Source organism: Cucumis melo, chromosome 5, assembly GCF_025177605.1.
Source record: "Cucumis melo cultivar AY chromosome 5, USDA_Cmelo_AY_1.0, whole genome shotgun sequence".
NCBI classification, from domain to species: Eukaryota; Viridiplantae; Streptophyta; class Magnoliopsida; order Cucurbitales; family Cucurbitaceae; genus Cucumis; species Cucumis melo.
Genome location: NC_066861.1, coordinates 9204130 through 9224689, shown reverse-complemented (window position 1 = coordinate 9224689; position 20560 = coordinate 9204130). Strand labels below are relative to the sequence as shown.

The following is a 20560-nucleotide window of genomic DNA, read 5'->3' as shown; positions in this document are numbered from 1 at the left end:
TCGTTCTCTGAATCAACAACAGCAAAAGCAAGTGGCACAATTTAAGAATTTCCATCAATAGTGCAAGCAGAGACAAGAGTACCAAGATATTGGTTCTTCATGGCTACACCATCAACTGAAATAACTGGTACATAATAATTCCATGCATCAATTAAAGCAGCTAGTGCCATGAAATAAAACTGGCCTTCATCGTCTGCTTCTTCAGTCGTATACGTTTCTAAAAACAGAAAAATGAGAATTACAATGTATTTCCATATTGACCAAGTATTATGTTTTAAAATACAGTATATTTGTAGTTTATTATACCAGGATTGTTTCAGATCAATGCCTCAAAAAATGCAGACAACATGGCATACGAGGCCTCCGAAGTACCCCTAATGGAATTCAATGCAATCTCACATCCTCTCTAAGTCTTGTCATAGCTTACGTTCACTTCGTGATGAATCTTCATATAATTAATAACGTTAGAAGGACAACATGAAGCCTTGTCATTCATTTTAAAGATGACTTCATACAGTCAGAAACAATCCAAGTGTTGCTTGCTTGTAATCATTTTTAACGATGTCAACAGCACACGATAGGTATCCTTAAACTTATGAACTATCCAAAGATCACTTTTTTAATACAAAAGCACGTAGATACCAAGGACAAGATGTATCTTTACAATGAATATCAAATGATGTACAATCACTACAAGAAAAACCTCCTATTATTACAGTTGGTTCCATCCCAAATTGAAAGAATGGAACAACCAATTGTCATTAGATGTCAAAAAGCGGGTTTTTGGCGAAAAAAGATGATGGTTTTAAAATTCCCAAATACATGATAGTTATTTGTTGTCATAATATGTAAGGACATTAAAAAAATTAATTAAATATTTTTTATTAAAATAAAAAATAAAGAAAATGCAAAATCCCTCACTTTCCTTCTTCAAAATCCCTCATTTTCCTTCTTCACGCATACTCCCATTTCCTTCTTCAAAATCCCTCCCCTCACAAACGACAAATGACGCACAACGAAAACCCCAGCCTTAACCCTATTCTTCTCATCTCTATGTCCTTTCTTCTCGACAACGGAGACCCATAGCGATGGAGACCCACGACGAAGAGACCTATATCGTCACCAGTGAGTTCTTGATCTTTCTTTTTTCGTTTCTTCTCCCTCTGTTTATCTCTTCCCCTGTGCACAGTCCCACAAATTACCTTGATAAATTCAAGAGGAAGTAGGATTCTTAAAGGCATATAAAGAGCACTGATTTCTTGTCTTCTTTGTCTCTCCCTTTCTCTCCCTAACTCAACAACATCTTTGTCCATTCCCTAAGGTACTGTAACTCAAAAATGCATTTTAACTATTTTGTGATTCTTTAAAGGTATATTGATGATTTTTTGAAATATATTGTTGGCTATGTGATGAAGCATTTTGGTAGCTTACAATGTGTTTGATGAAATGTCTTAATGAAGCCTTTGGTTGATTTTTAATTGTTTTTTGTCTGTTTAAATTATGAAATCAAGGCCAAGAGAGATTTCATGGCTATGGGAGGAGGCTTTGAGAAAAAGAGAATGAAAATGAATGGTTAGATTTTAAACTTTGATGATGTGTAGGGCCTTTGAGTATTTTCTAGAGTTTAGTTGTTACGGTCCTACATGTTTAGTGTTAGGTTTTATTTCTAGTAGTGCAAGAATTTCAATCTCCTCTCTTATTGAAAAGAATATTTAATCTTAGTATGTATTTAGGATTGTTTCTCAAGTAATGAATTTTGGAATTAATGGAAAATTATTTGGATACTTGGTTCTATATTCTGTTATGGTTTCTTACATAGCACTTTAAGGTGCTTACATGTTTTTTTAAAACATGAAAATTTTTAAAAGACTGTTGCCAAAGACGCTCTCAAGGATAGCCTTCAATTTTAAAAATCAATCAACCAAAAAAGGAAAAGTATCGGCTTTTTTAAAGTAATTAAAGAGACTTCGATTTCACTCATTCCCTCGATGACTGTTCATGAAAATGCATGAAAGAACTGAGATTGTGTCTATATCTTATAAGCCCACGATATAGCATTGCATCTTCTCATTTCTTTTTTATTTTTGAACAACTTTTTGTGTATTTTCATTGGTTTCTCTTCTTTAGGTGAATGTCTTCTCTCTGGTATAACATTTTGGACTTCTTATCTTTTTTCAAGTTCAAAGTTGGATTGAAAAGTTTTTTATAACGAAGAATTATTTATTTACTTTCAGATTTAAATGACACTCTTTGTCCTTTTAACTCTGATTTGGCAAAGGAAATCACCAACAAAATTCAAGGTTATATGGAATTTCCTTTCCCCTTTCCCCTTTGGATTTAGAAACATTTGAGGCTGATAGTGTTTAGAGAAATGAGGCTTTTCGTATATCTATGATATTGTCCATTTTGAATTGGAGTTTCATGGATTTATCTTTTTAAAATGTTATCTTATTATTAGTACTTGTTATCTTAGAGAAACTTTTAACTAGAAACATGGAGGACTTCCTGTGTTAGTGTATGTATTGAGGTCTTCTTTTGTGTTGGTGTATGTGTTGAAAATGTTCTATTTTTCATGAATTTTCGTTATGTAGCTGAGATTCTAATGTCGAAGAATCGAAGATACAAAGAAACTATAGATTTCTGTTCACGATGTCGAAATTACTGCAAGCTAGTGAGTTATATATGTTTGCTCGTTTTCGAGGATTTTACTGTTGAACTTTCAAGATTGAGTAAAATGTAGTTGCTGATATTTACTTTCAAATTTGACGTGTTTGATTATCTGAAATGTGGTCGTGACAATTATAACTTTTGATTCTTTTTCTAGGATGGATTAAGCGAAATATATTTGATTGGCATGTACTTTCAAATTGAATTTACTTGATGATACGAAATGGGTCTAAGACGTAATTTTAGTTTTTGATTGTTTGGGATGATTAATGATTTGTTTGTTTCCCAAAAATTTCAAATAGGTATGTGCATCATCATGGTTGAAATTTAAAACAATTTGAAAATTTTTCCTCTCGTCATGCGTGTACTTCTAATGTCCAAGGTAAGTTAACAAATTGAAAATTGAAATTTTAATCGTTCAGCAAGTTTATTTCCACGTGAAAGTGAGTTATGTATATAATCACTTCAGGCTGTTAGTGATGCCTTTAATGAAAGCCTATATGAAGAGCAAGATCAATTGAAGGGTATTCCATTACTGGAATGAAGACCAAAGTACCAAATGCAGAAAATTACAGCAAATGGGCATGTGGAAAAAGGGTGATCTTGCTTATTCCTTAAACTTCTTTTGTAGTATTTTGAGTACAGAGTATTATCAAAGTTTATGTTCCATGGAGCCCATGCGAAAAAGAAAAGAAAAACTATATCAAGAAAAGGAAAATTGAAGTTTTTTGTAAAGTATATGTGTAGGGTTGTCTCTTTCCCCTGTGTTGTTAAGGTTGTTGATGTTGTTAGTATTTTGCGGAGCAACAAACATATCGGCTTTCCTGTGAATATAGCTAAATGCCTCATTTTCTCCTCATCTCTTTACCTATTCTCAAGGCTATGCTTCTTGCCTTAGGTGATTGATTACCCATCTCCATATACTGTCTCCAAGGATATGTCTCTAACAAAGGATAAAACTTTATTTGTAACCACCTCATGATTAATAAGATAGTTTTTTTTTTAACCAACTTTAGTTTACTGATGTTTTCTATTTTTCCTTTTTTCTTTTTTTTGGCACCATTCATCTTAGTATTGATTAATAAGATAGCTTTTTTGTAACCACCTCATGAAATGACAACATTTTTTGTCGGAGTTCAACACAACTACACAACATTCTTGGTTTGTTAAATCTCATGAAATTCGTACATTAGTTAGAGCAAATTAAAAGATTAAACAAACGACCCCTTTCACTTTTGCCAACATCATACTTTTATTGTTCCTTTTTAACTTTTCTGTTTCTTGCTTTAACATCATACTTTTATTACCCCTCCCATCCGCCCTTACTATGTGACTCTTAGATTTTCTTTATTGTCATTTCTTTCTTTTGGTTTTCTACCTCTATATTACATTATTTGCTAAGATGAGACACTCTGTTTTACTTGCCAAGTGCTAAAAGTTCTTCTTCTCGACCTTTTACTTCAAATCCCAGCACTTCAGAATCCATTTTCATTCGAAAGATTATTTTTCTCTCCTTTTGTACTTTATGCTACTGCATCGTTTGATCAATTTTTTTTCTTTTAGCCATTGATATGCTTGTAGGTGTTTTAGCTTTGAGTTTTGTTATTGGTTGTTGGTTTTACATTTTGTGTGAAGTTCTGTAATTAATTTATCTGAGTTTGTGGGCTTATCCTTCGAGGTACTCTACTACTTGTCTAGTGTTTTAGGTTTATCCTTTACTCAGTGAAAAGTGGAATGTTGGTAGCGAAAGCTATAGTCTAAAAGCTTGGAGAAAAGCAGTAGATATACTTGTTGAGAGCTATTGTCATGGTATCTTACACTCCATATCGAAAAGAATCTCATTGAAATCTTTTGAGATATTGATTCTAAATTATGTATTTAGATGGATCACATTTTGTCAACGGTGATATATATTCGATAAGACGATGAGATAAAAATGTACAACACTTGCATGATTATTAATATCCAAAGATGACTGGTTTATATTAAATATTTTATAGCACTTTTTTTAGTGAAGTTTAGATACCAATTGTAAAATCCCTAAATGCATGTTCTTCAAATCAACAAATGTGGACTAGAAACGTAGGAATGTAAGATCAAGGGAGATTTTTTGTGATTTCTTCAAAGCAATATGAGATGACTTAAGAATTGGAAGATGGAGAATTATTTAGATTATTCATGTTTCATGCAGTAAGTTCATGCAGTAAGTTCAGAGTTTGTTTTTGGTTCGTAAATTCTTGGTTAGGTTTTCTAGCTTTTTTCTTAAGATTTGTCAGAGGTATAACCGTATAACTTGCACCTTTCTGAGCATATTCAGAAACTTCGTCATTTTTTGCTCTAATCACGATTCATTAAGCCTATAAGCGCAATGTGGCTTATGTTGTTTACTTTGTGTAACTTGAGTTGCTTATTTAGGTTATCTATATATTGGTTCGGATGCTAATTTTTCATTCAAGTTTCACCTGGAAACACTGAATTGGTCTAATTGTCATGTCTGCAACTTATTTTATTCCTTACAACCAACTTGAAAAAATGGCAAAGCCAACCTCTGGTGATGATAGTGAACTTCTAGATGGTGGATTTGATATGAGTACTGGTGGAATTTGTGGGTATGTCTACCATTACATGTCAGTTTTATGCATGTTTTTATCTCCATTACATAAAGTATAATTGTTAAGTACAAACCTGGCATATTTAATTGTTCTGTGACCCAAGTTTAAGGTGAACTGTTGCTTTAAAACTAAGAATTGGTATGATTTTGTTGACCAAATATCAAATTTCATGAGGAAGCTGAAGCTATTTTTCTTGATCGTCGTTCTAAAATTCAATCTAAAATGCTTGAAATGGAAGAAACTAGTGATTTGCTTGGCCTAACTCTCATTTCTTCCCACTCTTCAAAAGCTCGGCACCTTCAAAGTTAGCCCTTTTGTTGAGTCTTTGCTCTACGATCTCTGAGTGCCTTTTTCTTCTTCATCTTTTAAATACTGATCATACCAACCTACAATTGTGGCATATTATTCTATTTCAGTTTCCTCTGTAGTTATCATTTCCTTTTCGCCTGAATTTCGTGACTAAATTGATTTTCATTTATAGAATTGTAAATTGATATTTAGTATGATTGTCTATTGGTTTAATAACTCTCCATAAGGGCAATATACACAAAAATCACGGTTGTTTGTTCATTTGCCTTTCTTGAACATATTTCAAATTGGATAGTGATATATAAGCAAGCTTGCAGCTTCAAAAGGAATAGGCTTATTGGGTTTTTAAGTTTTCTGGGAAATGGTTCTGCTCCACTTGTTGCTTTGATCAATTGATGTGTTTATCATCACTAATGTGACAGAACAATTCTATGGTAATGTTTTTGGCCTACATAATATTAAGTGGTTTTGTGTGGGGTTTTTCCATTCAGTGGCAAAGGTGGTGTTTATAATATGGATGAAGTAACTGAAAGGAACAGATGGCTTTTAAGTAACTCTTTTTCTTCTTTTAATCGTTTTATGAATCTTGTTCTATCACCTGCTTTTTTCTGTGTAAAACTAAGCATCCCTTCTCTCATTTCAACCTTTCTTTTTTAGTCAGTAATTGGTGATCTCTTATGTAACAAGCTTTTTCTGTTCGTGGTTCTTCCTTGTTCTTTTATCGAAAAAATTATGGATTGACTTTAAAGAAGAGGTTGGAATCCAATATGGCTAGCCTTCCATCTGTCAATGATTTCTTAACATTTCAATAATTAATCGAAACTTCTTGATGGTTTGTCTTGTTTTTTGCAGCTACATGCATGATGTGATCTACATTACAAGCTTTCTGCAAATAATGTCAATCCTCTCCGGGAAGTTTTGGTACATCTACCTTGTGGTAAGGTCTATTCACTTTTGAAATTGAACTTTAGACATATTTAGTACTAATATCCTTGAGCCAACCCTGACCATTAGGTGTGAAATCTCTAAACATCAATGTTAAGTTTGTTTTTATTTGTTTAGATTTTGCATTGTTATGTTTCATTGACATACAGAGAGTCATTCCAAGAGATTATTAATATTGATGGGTAAATTTAAGTTTGAATTTATAGTGTGTCTGAGAGGGAGGTGGGGGTACATAGTTTTGTGGGTAGTTTTCTTGTTAACTGCCACTAAAATTTTATGTTGTTACATTTATTTAGTTCATTGATTTCCCTCTTTTAAAAAAAATTATGCAATATGTTCTCCTAACTGGGTGGTGTGTATGTGAATGTGATGTGTTATGTATGTTCGGTGTTGTGTTGTTGAAGTTAATGTGTTGAGTATGTGCTGTGTATATGAATGTGTTGTGTATGTGAATGTGTTGTGTATGTGAATGTGTTGCAATTAAATGAACTGAATGTAAATCTTTCTTATATTCTTATCTTGATGTGTAAAGTCATACTCTAAAATTTCATTTTGTTTTCTTACTAGATTTTGCAAGAATCCATTGGAGCAGTAAAGCCATATTTCCGACAATTGTTTGATTTATAGTCCTTTTTGTAGGTTTGGTAGCCAATTTTTTGTTCAAATGTACTTATTTAAATAACCTGTTCATTGCTTCATTGTACAAACACTTTACGAACAATTGTACATATATTTAAGTATGACATTTAAATCTAAAAAAAATACCGGGATTCAATTAAAAATAGGGCAAGAAAAACAAACACTGAAAATACAATTATGAAATTTGAATCTAAAAAAAAAATTATCATCGAAAACGTTTTCTTGACAGTTAACTAAAGTCATGGTTGGTGAAATGATGACAGTTAATAAAAGTCATAAATGATAAATAATGACAGCTAATATCTGTCAAACAAGAATGTTGTGTAGTTGTGTTGAACTCTGACAAAAAATTTAAACTCAAATTGTTAATAAAAATATGTATTATGTATTTTTTTTATAAATAGTTTGAAATATAAAAAATCTGATAGTTGAATTTATCTTTACCATTATTTCAGGGATATGATGTAAAATTTGAATTCAAATTGACGATTTTAGGGGATGATATAAAATCTAAATTCAAATTGTTATTAAAAATATGTATTACGTATTGATCACTAAAGTTTTGATATATACCATGAAATATAAAGAATTCGAACATATTGAATTTATATTTGCCATTATTTTAGGGGTATATCCAAAATTTGAATTCAAATCGTTATTAAACATACCTATTATGAATTATAGACATAAATTGTTAATTACTTAATTAATCATAAGAATTCGTAAATCTAGTAAAAGAAATTACCCCCATATATTTAAGGGATGTTGGTGCAATCTTCTCCAACAAGAAAATATTGTGTTTAGTTAAGATTTACCAAAACTGAATGTTGTTTACAAATACACTGTATTCGTGATCTGTGATATTCTGTCTCATTTTTTTACCTATCCAAATATATGAAATGAACTGTCCTATATAAAGGGGTATAATTGGGTATAAAAAAGTCAAACAAACTCTATAGTCGACGATTTTGCTATAAATCAAAAGATTTCGAGATTTTTTATTTTTCATTTTTTTATTTGCTATTTTGCTATTTACACGGTTATCTCCTTAATTTATAGCCAACCAAAATCCATATGGTTAGGCTCATGGAGCCAGGTCCATGGACCAACTAAGTTCAAACCCATGAGTGCACTTGAGAACTCTTCCTTTTTGTAAGGGGTTAAAAAAAAACTCATAGAGCTCACCTGAGAACTCTTCATTTGTAGGTGGTTCAAAAACATTTACTCTAAAGGCCTAGAGAGTATTGTCCCAACAACCAGAAAACTCTCCAACTCCTGAAGTTGATCACACTTGAAAATTGAAGTTCTTTTAAGGATACTAGCTTTCTTCTCATGCTCCAACTTCAAGAAGATCATGTATTTCACTTCCTCAAATCAAGCATATGCATTCAATCGAGAGAGGATCAAATACTAAAAATCTAGCAACATCACACTGAATTAACACAAATACAACATCAACACAAATATAAAAACTCTACGAAACACATTTTTCCAAAAACCTCGTGCAAGCAATACCTTTTAGCTAGACATAATTAAATTAATACAATTTAATTAGAATATTGATATAAAATAATAATTTAAATTAAATAATTGAGATAACATAAAATATTGATAGAAAAAATAGTGGTTGAAATTTATTGAGTCTAAATAATATATTTATATTTAATAATTAATTAAAATTGATAGCAATAAATAATTTATATTAAGGGTAATTTAAATATATAGAACAAAACTGGAAATATTTATAACAAAATAAAAAAAGTCATGAAGTCTTTTTAACTTGAGTTAATTTTTTAATAAATTATAGATTTGCCCATCTATAATTTCTATCAATGTCTATCTCAAATATATTTATTTATACTTATTAATTTTCTCTAACTTATCTTATCTATAAAGCTAGATTATTTACCACTAGTGAATCGTGGACAGAGATAGATAGCGATAAGCGTCTATTTCTATCTATCTATGATAAATAAACATTCTAATTGTATCCTTGCATCGTGATTAGGATCATCATTTATTTTTCTTCTTTTTTGATTGAATCGTGGATAGAGATAGATATACCTCTGTCTATCTGTAGATGTTTGTCTTTGTCTATCTATTGTTATTTGTCTTCTATAATGGATCGTGGAAAAAGATAGATAAGAATAGAACTCTAGATGTATATCTCTGTCTATCTCTTTTTATTTGTCTTTTATAATGAATTGTGTATAGAGATAAACAAATATAGAAGTTTATTTCTTGCTATCACTATTGAACAGTTAATATACTTTCTTATATAATCTTGTTTTTCGTTTTACAGAATACAATATAATGTTTATTCCTATAGTTGTATTCAATTGAGATTATTTATTAGAATGAAATTAGATGGGCAGAGATATTGGTCTATCATTATCTATCTGGAATAGATTGTGATAGCATGCAAATATATGTGTTGAATTAGCATTAATTACTATATTGAAATTAATTGTTAGAATGGAATTAAACACAAATTGAGTGTTCTATCATTATCTATCTAGGATAAATAGAGATAAACAACTATCCATATCTATCTCAGAGGAAAGAAGAAGCACGTATGAAAACATAAAAGCGTTAATTGCGTGGAATTGCAAAGACACTTTTGTAATTATACATGATTGGACCTAGGATTTTGTTGGGCTTCTAAAATGTTATCTATAATGTAATTATTTTAGTAAATTGTTATATTTAAAAAAAAAACTTATATTAATTATGAATGAATTAAGCTATATTTTTTTTGTTCTATCTCTCAAACATAAAAATCTCACACTTTTGCAAGGTATTAAAAAATTCATGTCATATGGGTTTTAAAGTTCCTTGGATAATAATATTCTGAGTTTAAAAAATGAAATTTTGTGAAACAAACATGGATATTAAATATCTATCTGAAAGTTTCATGAAAAACTTGTGAAACAAACGGAGCCTAAAGGGTATTTGTTTCAAATATTGGAAAGTTCGTCAACCAACTTTTGAACACCACCTTCGGTGATCTTCATCGATCAATCTCCAAGCTCCACCTCTAGTGACTCCATCAGCAAACTTCCGACAACCAACCTTGGCAACTGTCGCCAACCAACCTCCAACGCAACCGATTAACCCTGAAAATTTTTAATAAAACCATTTTTAGTATATATAGCAAACTAAAGAAACTTGCGTTTACAAATAATTTTTAAAAAAAGTTTTAAAACACATTTGTGTTTTTATTTTAAAAACTTTTTGAATTTTTGAAAAACCTTTTTCTAGGTCATTCCACATAGGCTATTAGTTTAATTATAAGAATTTTTTTAAAAAATACATTTTTTCATGCTTATTTTTTTCTTTGTGAGGTTTTTTTAAGTTGTTATTATTATTAGGTTATCTTTTCAAAATTATCTTTTTTTTCTTTTTCATTTAAAATTAATGTTTTCTTCATTTTAAGGGATAATGCTAGTATATATGTAGCGTTGTATATATATCAAACAAACCTCACGTACATGCTTCTTTTTCATTTTTCTATTGGTCAATTTAACCTAGAATTATATTTTAAACTTAAAAATTACAATGTTGGGAAAACTTATAGATTTTAGTCATGCGAAGCGGAATGTCGAGATTTTATCCAATAGAATTATCATTTTTTTTGCTCCTAGTTAGCATGCATAAACCTAGACTACATGCATGAATTAGGGTTTAAAGAGATTTTACCTTCATAGCTCCTAATCCTTGTAATCTCCCCACGAACACAAACCCAGAACAACCACTAGTGTTGAGATGCTATCCTCTGGACTTAGAACCAGATTGTGGTACCCAATGAGTAAAGGATTTGAGAGAGATATGGATGGAAATTGAATTGGTGTTGGAAGGAGTTTTTATGAGTTTTTTTTTTTTTTCTTTTCTTTTCAAAATCTATATCGAAAAATTTTCAAAAAATCTTTTGACATTTGAAAACATCCTTTTAAATAGACAAAAGACATGCAACAAGTGCATGTTTAAACTCATCAAAGCCCAACAACACACATTTCATTAACTTTTTGTGGGCTTGGTGTTATCACCATAAACTTCCACTTAGCACACTAATAAGTTAGTGGAATATAAATATAAAAGGGATTTTAACTCATATATCCTAAATAGATAGGCTTAATTACATAAGAAGCTTAAAATTTTCATTTTTTTACATAAAAGGCACATTGAGCCTCAAATTTACACAAAAGTAAGGCTGAAATGACCAACACTACCCATCATTATGATTAATATTATTAATGAAATATTAAAAAAATGGAAGAAATTCTTAATAATGACGGATATGGAAAAAAATAAAATAGTTAAAAAAGGGAAGAAATTCATAATAACAACGGATATGGGAAAAAAATTGCCTACGATGACAGTTAAACGCTGTCAATTAAAGTTTTCGTGACAGTTTTTTGCAGTCATTGTTGCGGCAGTCATTGAAAGTATTTTATGACAGAGTATAACATAGAATAAATGTCACCAATTCAAAGCTTTCGTGACAGTTTTTTGCCTTCATTAAATAATTCGTGACACTAGTAGAAAAATGGCCTACGATGACAGTTAAACGCTGTCATTAAAAGCTTTCGTGACAGTTTTTTGCAGTCATTGATGCGGCAGTCATTGAAAGTATTTTATGACAGTTCTCCAAAATTGTCACGAAATGTGGTTTTTCATGACATAGAATAAATGTCACGAATTCAATATCTTATGACAGAGTATAACTGTCATTATTTATTTTCGATGACAGTTAATAACTATCATTGTTTATATTTTATGACATCGGATAACTGTCATTGTTTACATTTTATGACAACAAATAACTGTCATTGTTAATAATGTATGACAGATATTAAATGTCATTATTTATCTTTTATGACACTTATTAACTGTCATCATTTCACTTTCCATGACATTAATTAACTGTCAATATTACTTTTTCAATGACATTTTTTTTTACATTTAAATGTCATAATTTTGTTTTTAGTCATTGTTTTTCTTGCACTATTTTTTATTGAATCCTGTTTTTCACGTTGCCCTACCATTACACATACCATTACACAGACCAATACAATCACATATGGAAAGAAACAGTGGACGCTTTAATATAAAGAAACATACACTTTATAATATCGCTTTAAGTGTTGGTATATGTATGGTTTGTTACGAACAAGCTATTTAAATAACTACATTTAAACCAGAAATTTCCTACCAAACCTACAAAAATGCCTATACATCAATGAATTACCGCAAATATGACTTCCCTGCTCCAATGGATTCTAGCAAAACCTAGTAAGAAAATAAAAGGAAACAAAATTGATTCAATAATACAGCACATTCACTTCAACAACACAACACATACACACTTCGACAATAGTAACTTCTAAGTTTGGCAGTAAATTATTCTTTTCTATAACTTCTAAGCTTGGTATTGGAAATGTAGAGGGTATTCAAATGGAAAGCCTTACATATACGCATCTTAAATATGACTATCTTAAATATGATCTTTCTCTCTTTGTAAGACGCCAGGAGATACAAAAAGTGGAAAATAACAAGACAAAGAAACAATAATATACATCCCCACATTTAGTCATCAGATCATATTCTACTGAGTATACTATCTATGAGCTCTCCATTATATTATGAGTACAAAGCACAAAAACATCAACAATGATCGATTTAAAATCCATTTAAAGCCAACCCTTTGATGTAAAACACCAGAAAATCAGCACTGCAGTAAATCAGCACAACAATTGGGCACTTTTAACCATTAGTCACATCGATAAAATATTTTACTTGTGTAAATGAAATATTTTACAGCTCAAATACACCCAGCAGACAAGCTTTTCGACCAGAATTCAACAGTTTTATCGACTAGCTAGTGCATTGAAAACAAAAGAATCTCACTATTGAAATGGGTAGTAAATCTCAAGGTTACTACCATTCACCTTTAAATTACGCAATAGAAAAGTTTAAAACAATGAACAAATATTCAGTTTAAATTTCACCTAGAAAATTTATGTAGAAGCTATTAGGTACAAATATTCATTAAATAAAAATAAAAGAAACTTTGAAAAGAATAAATAAAGAAAATCCGAAGCAGCAGTAGAATAAATTACCTGAGAAAAATAGCTCAAGTGACAATTACGCTCCTGGAACGTCGTTCAACATGAAAAGATGAATATGATACACTATAACAGGCATGTGCAAAAAGATGATAAATCTACAATGCAAAAAAAATGCCCAAAGAGTAACTTTGAAATATTTGCCCAAATCATAAAATCAACTTGAAAAAAAATACAATTACGATACCTAAATTTGAATGTGAAAAAATAAAGAACGACTTACATAGTATCAATGAGCAAACTTTGAACAGCTTCACTTCGATCTATCACTTAAAATATGATCTGATGACTAAAAGACAATGTAGAACGTAGTACCGGACGTTGTACTTCAATCCCATTGGAGTTTACAATCTCAAATGCACCCACAACATCCTATAAAATACAAGTAAAAATATTAATCTACATCACCAATATATGCATATATTTGTGCTGTGTCAAGTTGACTTATTTTTTTGTTGGGGGCAGAGTCGTTGAAGAAGGGTCATATATCACCCAATATCGCATACTAACCCTGAATACAACTCCCAATTTTGTACATTTGTCAACTGTTATGTTGTTGACCATCCCTGCAAGGTGAAAATATTAATTTTCCATAAGCCATCAGAAGAGAGAGAGACAATTGAACTGATCATGAGATACAACGTTACCTTGAATCTGCAAAACTGAATCTTTGCATCCAAAGATATATACCGATTGTTTAGCATCACAATCATCAATCACCAAGTTTTTTCTTCCAATTTGGTTCTCGACAACCCACCTGTATAAATAATTTTTTAAAAAAAATAGAAATTGTAAAGATACCTACTGTCATCAATATCTTATTTGTAACTACATAAAGTGAAACTTACTTTCGACCCATTTGAAGTTTTAACTTTGAAGGTCCTGTTTTGGAAAATGAAGGTGAGGCTGTAGGACCAAGTTTCTCACTAGAACCAACAATGTCAACTCTATCTGCACGGTTCTTGGTTTTCATGTCATCTGTGACTTTCTTCAGAACTAGTGCAGAGAAAATGCTCAAAGATGTACAAATAATAGTGAAGGGGACAGTTTTGGAAACACAAGAGAACAGTGAATGTTTCTAAAATTAGAGACAGCAATACTTAAAGTCACGGGCTTCCCATAATTGATTTCTTGGAAAACAGCAGCCATTCCTTCTTTTGGCTTAGAAGATGAAGCCTGAGAAGGTTCAGAGCTGAATAGTGAAGCTAAAGGGGATGGAGGTGGGGCCGGTGCACCTGGTGCGGATGTTTTAGGAGAAGGAGAAGCCTTAAGAGCAGAAGAAGCAGTTGTTTTCCCAGTAACAGTCCATACTGGACCCAAAGGATAGAAACTTTTGACATAGTCCCTTAAACCTGGCAAATAGAGTTCCTTAATTTATAGCTTTGGCCCACTCAACATGATTTGGATCTTTGTTTTTGTACTCTACAAGAACCTGAATGAAGAAGTAAACAGGTCGACTCTGTATACCATTTTAACTTTTGTTATGAATGAAATAACTATACAAAGCCAAAATAAGATAGATCAAAATGGACTCAAGAACAGCTGATTTCAAAAGCACTTAGGAATTGTGGTTGCATATAGCATGCTAGATTAAATCTCTGACAAGTACCTACTATAAGTAATCAAAATATGAAATTCATTCATTCCAATAATGACAAGATCAATGCATTCCAGTTTCCAGTAACAAAATACTAGCTGTGTTAATAGAAAAGATAGACTCTATAGATGGCCTGATGCTTTGTGCTAATGTTAAGTAGTTTCTACACTCTATTTTGCCATGCATTCGTTTTTTTTTTTTTAGAAAGGGGGACTAAATAGATTCTACCAATAAACTACTAGTTCCGAGGAAACATTAGCTTACTTTGTTGTTGTAAAATTCAGTCATTTGCTAACTTTCTTCAACATGGGCAATGGGCATGCTCATACCTAGAACAATCAAGAACCAATTAGATGGAATGAATTGGAATTACACATTCCAACGTGGACATACTCAACTACATTTCATACCACAGTCTTTTCCTGTGAATGCAATCCAAGCCGGTGCAGATAGACTATCAACTGCAGCTTTCAAATGGTTGAAGAAATCAGACCTCCTTCCCTCTGTGAGTGCATTTGCCCTCAATGGCTTCAAAAAATTCAGCTAAGCCCGCCAAGTCAAGTTTCTGAAACAAAAAAAAACAAATAAATTAACTTCAGAGCAATGAATCGTGATCTATCATTTCGATTTTTCATTTGTTCAATCCAAAATTTCTCACTTGGCTAATTGAGAAAAAAATCCAAAAAAAAATAGTTATTAACCTAGTTATGAAAAATCAAACACCATCAATGAATTAATCAATTAACCTAACCTTACTTATATTCGGAACAACCGATCTGAGTGCAAAAAGCCTCTCGTTAAGCTTCCTCCTTCTATTCCTTTCTGATAATATGTTCTTCGAAGCCGCCGATCCATCCAGCAAACTCGAATCATAATAACTAAGAAATGGTCTTCGAATCCCTAACTTTCTTAAGCAAAAACACTGACGTAAAATTCCAGTTAAAGAAAAAAATCCCTAAATGCCTCATTAACTAACGCACATCATCAACATTTTCAAAAGAGAAAGAAAAATAGAGAAATTTTACGTAGTCCCTGAGGAATTCAAAGTAGTGGTCTTCGATGTTATCCATACCCCGGCGACATTATGCTTGAAATTTTAGACATATGAGTGCTAGAATTTTAGAGACACACCATTACGCCTGAAACACACCATTACGCTTCATCCATGGACAACCGACTTCGACACGAACAAAATCTAGCAAGTGAGATGAAAACAAAAACAAGAGAGACTGGAGACTTTAGTTTGAATGATTTGAACGAAAATCAAATGAGGAATTTTTCTGACCTTGAGTGTGAATGAAGTCGAAGAGCGAATGGGCGTGAATGAAATCAAAGAGTGAATGGGCGTGAACAAACAAAATCGAAGAGTCAATGTGAGGAGAGATCGAATTGAAGAAAGAATCGAATGAGGGTAGGGAGTGAAGGAACGAAAACAAAATTGATAAAAATGAAAAGGGCCATTTGGGGGGGAAGCGTACGCAAAACCCTAAAGAAAAGTAAAAAAATTATTTTATTATTTATATTCAATGACAGTTAAAATTTTTCATTGATTTATGACAGTTACAAACGCGTATTTTGACCTTTTATGACAGTTTTTTCTTCCCTCCTTGTAATTTTGGATGGAATAAACTGTCATAGTAGATACCTTTTCTTGTAGTGTATATACTTCATACTATATAATAAATAACTGGGATAATGTTCTATATAAAACTCGATATATCCTAAAAACCCAATTAATTCGATCCATAATATCCTCTAGTATATAACAAATAAACATGTAAACCGATCCCAACTTTATATATACGGTGCAAAATTATGAAATGATCTTTAAATATATGAATAACATTGAAAATTGGAAATAATATAATTGTTATAAATTGAAAATATATTCATCTCAACATCGACAAAAATTAATTTTTACTAATGTAAGAGAAAATCAATTGAAAACCTAAAAATTCATATTAATAATCATTTAAAAAATACATATATATAATGGTAATTGGGTAGAATACATAACATACAAAAAATATGAACTCGCCAAAACACATGAACGAGATGAACGGAAAGAAGTAAGTTTTGACCAAAGAGAAAAAAAATGAAATGAAAAACAAGAAATGGATGGTGAAAGTGTTTCGTTGAAAGACTGTAGATAAATATTTGTAAATTAAATTCAATTAATAACTTAATTGTATATCATATATACCATAATTAGTTAGGATAAATCATAAATGCAATCAAACAAATTAAATATTAAAAATATATTAAATAATTAATAGTTCAAATGGGTCTTTTTAAAAATATAACAAACCGGCAAAATATTTTTACATTGTATAGGATAATTCAAAAAACGGAAAAAGTTCACAGGCCTACAATGAAAAATACTAAAAATGTCCCATCAACCACACCGTCAACAACGCTTGTAATATATTGTACAAGATCATTTAGATTTTGTTATTGTTTGGTACATTATCATTTAGATTTGGATAGCTAAATTTAAACAATTTTTTCAAGATTCTCTGTACACGATCATTTAGATTTGGTCATTGTTTGGTAGACGATTGTTTAGATTTATTCATTTACATTTAGGTAACCAAATCTAAACAATTTTTTTTTTCAAGAATCTTTGGCACGCGATCATTTAGAATTGGCTAAACGATTTTTTTCAAGATTATTTTGGTACACGATCGCTTATTTTTTTTTTCACACATTCGTTTAGATTTGGCTACCCAAATCCAAACAATCAAATCTAAACAATTTTTTTAGATTTTTTGTTACACGATCATTTAGATTTTGCTATTTTTTATACAAAATCGTTTAGATTTGGTGACGTTTTTTTTCAAGACCTTTATATTTAGTATACATTCTTGAACAACCAAATAACAGTTTGAAAAAAATTTAAAAAAAATAGATCTTTTATATTTGATACACGATCTTGAACCAAATAGTAGTTCAGCAAAAAAAAGAAGAAAAAAGACGATGGAAAGAAAAAATATCGCAAAGGAAGAGGAGAAGAAAGACGATAAAAGGGAAGGGCAAACCTGGAATATTTTAAAAAAAATGACCAACTTCATGGGCTTTTTCATTCTTTTACACAGGCCGTAAATATTTTACCGGTTTGTTATATTTATCAAAATTTTCCTAGTTTAAATATATCAGTTTGAATATCCATAATAAATGCAGTCTAAAATACTTATGGTAAATAAATATATTGAGTTTCCTATAAATCTTTTATTTTAATTTAATGATAAGGTCAAATTCATCGTAAAAATTTGCTAAATATTAGGTCATCCCTCTAAATTTTTCTATGCAAAATTCAATCTCTTAGTGGGCTTGGTGTCATCACCATTAGCATCCATATAGCCCACTAAGAGATAGAGGGACTATCTAACAAAATGTTGGATTTTTCCACTAACTTTAGTCAAAGAGTAGAATAGTCATTTGACCATTCAAGTCAAAGTCACAAAGTCAACTTTTTAAATTTTTACCATTTTATCCACCTTGACTAATTAAGATCTCCCGTGCATGAATCTACACTCATTTTTCGAAAATTCAAATCACATTTGAATATAAAGTTGGTCAAAGTTTGACTTAACAAATTCAAAAGTCAACATTTGGACTTTTTACAACTTTGACTATTTTCATCATTTTCGAGCTTTCAAATATGAATCTGAATTCATATTTTTTATATTTAAATCATATTTAAATGAAAAGTTCTATCTCTGAACTAATAACTGACCACTATATAACATATACTTGTTGGTTTCTCTGTCTCTTTATCTAATTCGAACTATTCGAGCTAATCCAATATATTGTTCTAAGTTAAGTCATTATGAGCTAGTAGATGAACCTAATTGACCTATAGATCATGGGCTCCAACAATCCAAGATTAACTGCCTAAAATCTTTTGAACCGAGCTAATCAATATTCATTAACTAATGGGTCATTCTACTAAAGTTCCGTAGTTGCACTCCCCCCACTATAGATATAATTGTGTTCATCTGATATAACCTTTATTAGTAAGTTAATCATTTACAGGTTGTTTGTAATCTCAACTAGGACAAGATTATCGTTTTTTATAGAAAGCATACGAACGCAGCGGAAAACAGGATCAGAATTTTACCCTATATGCATCTAAACTAATTTAGATGTTAACATGCTTAAGACAAAAAGCCTTAATTACATTAATTCGGGTTAAGATAAAACACTTACCTTTGAAGCTTCCGATGCTCCAAATCTTCTCACGATCACGAACCCGGGACCATCACTAGAGTTGACCCGCTATACTCCAAACTTAGAACCGAGTTGTGGGACCCGTTCAATGAAGAAAATAAAGAAAGATGAATAGAAATTGGAGAAGGAATTTTAGGGTTTGAGATTTTGGAAGAGAGAAAAACTTTAGGTTAATTTGTAAATCAAAATTACAAAATGGCAAAATCTTCTTCAATTTGAAAATTGCCCCTTAAATAGACTAATTACATGCAAAATTTGCATGTAATTGAATCACCAAAGCCCAATACCTCACAATCCACTAACTATTAGTGGATTTATTCACCATTCCATTTTCTCTTAGTGGGCTTGGTGTCATCACCATGAGCTTCCACTTAGCCCACTAAGAGTTAGTGGAATTATCCAACAAAATGTTAGATTTTCTCACTAACTTTGGTCAAGGGGCAAAATGGTCATTTGACCAATCTAGTCAAAGTCAAATTTTGACTTTTTACCATTTTATCCGTCTTGATTAATTTTAACCTCCCGAGTATGAATCCACATTCATTTTCCTGAAATTCAAATCATGTTTGAATATAAAGCCGGTAAAAGTTTGACTTTTCAAAGTCAAAAGTCATCACTTTGACTTTTTACAACTTTGACCTTTTCCATCAATTCTGAGCTTCCAAATATGAATCCGTATTTATATTTTTAATATTTAAATCACATTTAAACTATAAAGCTCTATAACCAATGGCTATATCACATATATTCGTCGGTTTCTCTCTCTACCTAATTCGAACGATTCGAATTATTCCAACATATTGTTCTAAGTTAATTTCGTATGAGCTAGCAAGAGAACCTAATGGATCTATAGATCATGGGCTTCAACGATCCAAGATTAACTGGCTAAACTTTTTTAAACCGAGTTAATCAATATTTGTTAACTAACGAGTTATTTCACAAAGTCTCGCAGTTGCACTCCTCTCACTATAGATCTATTTGTGTCCATTTGATATAACCATGATCAGTAAGTTAATCCTTCAAAAGTTGTTCGTAACCTCGATTGGGTCAAAATATCATTTTACCCTCGAGACTACATCTTGTTCCTTAAGTCCCACTAATTCACTATTGAACATTTGGTTTAAGGTTCAACCTATAAACTGAATCCCTCTCAGGCCAATGAGAGGGCGGGATCCCTTTTTCAAGACTTGGATTCATTCCTTAAGGAAACAACCTATCTACTAACCATAAAACGAGTAAGAGTGAATTCCGTCTTGCACCCTATGTTTTTAGCCATCCACCCGGTCTTATCCTTGAAATGGGAGGCTTATTAGGTCAGCGTCGTTGAACTACCCTCACCTATGCAGATCTAAGGATAATACCGGTTGAATAGAAGTTCATAGTTAGCTCAGGATTAAGATTAAGTTACCTAGGTCATCATAATCGAAATAGTCAGT

General features: G+C 31.3%; 1 pseudogene; it reads right to left on the bottom strand.

Moving 5' to 3' along the window:
• Positions 1-41: 41 nt before the first annotated feature.
• On the bottom strand, positions 42-15977 carry LOC103497003 (cyclase-associated protein 1-like; annotated as a pseudogene).
• Between the last annotated feature and the right edge of the window lie 4583 nt (positions 15978-20560).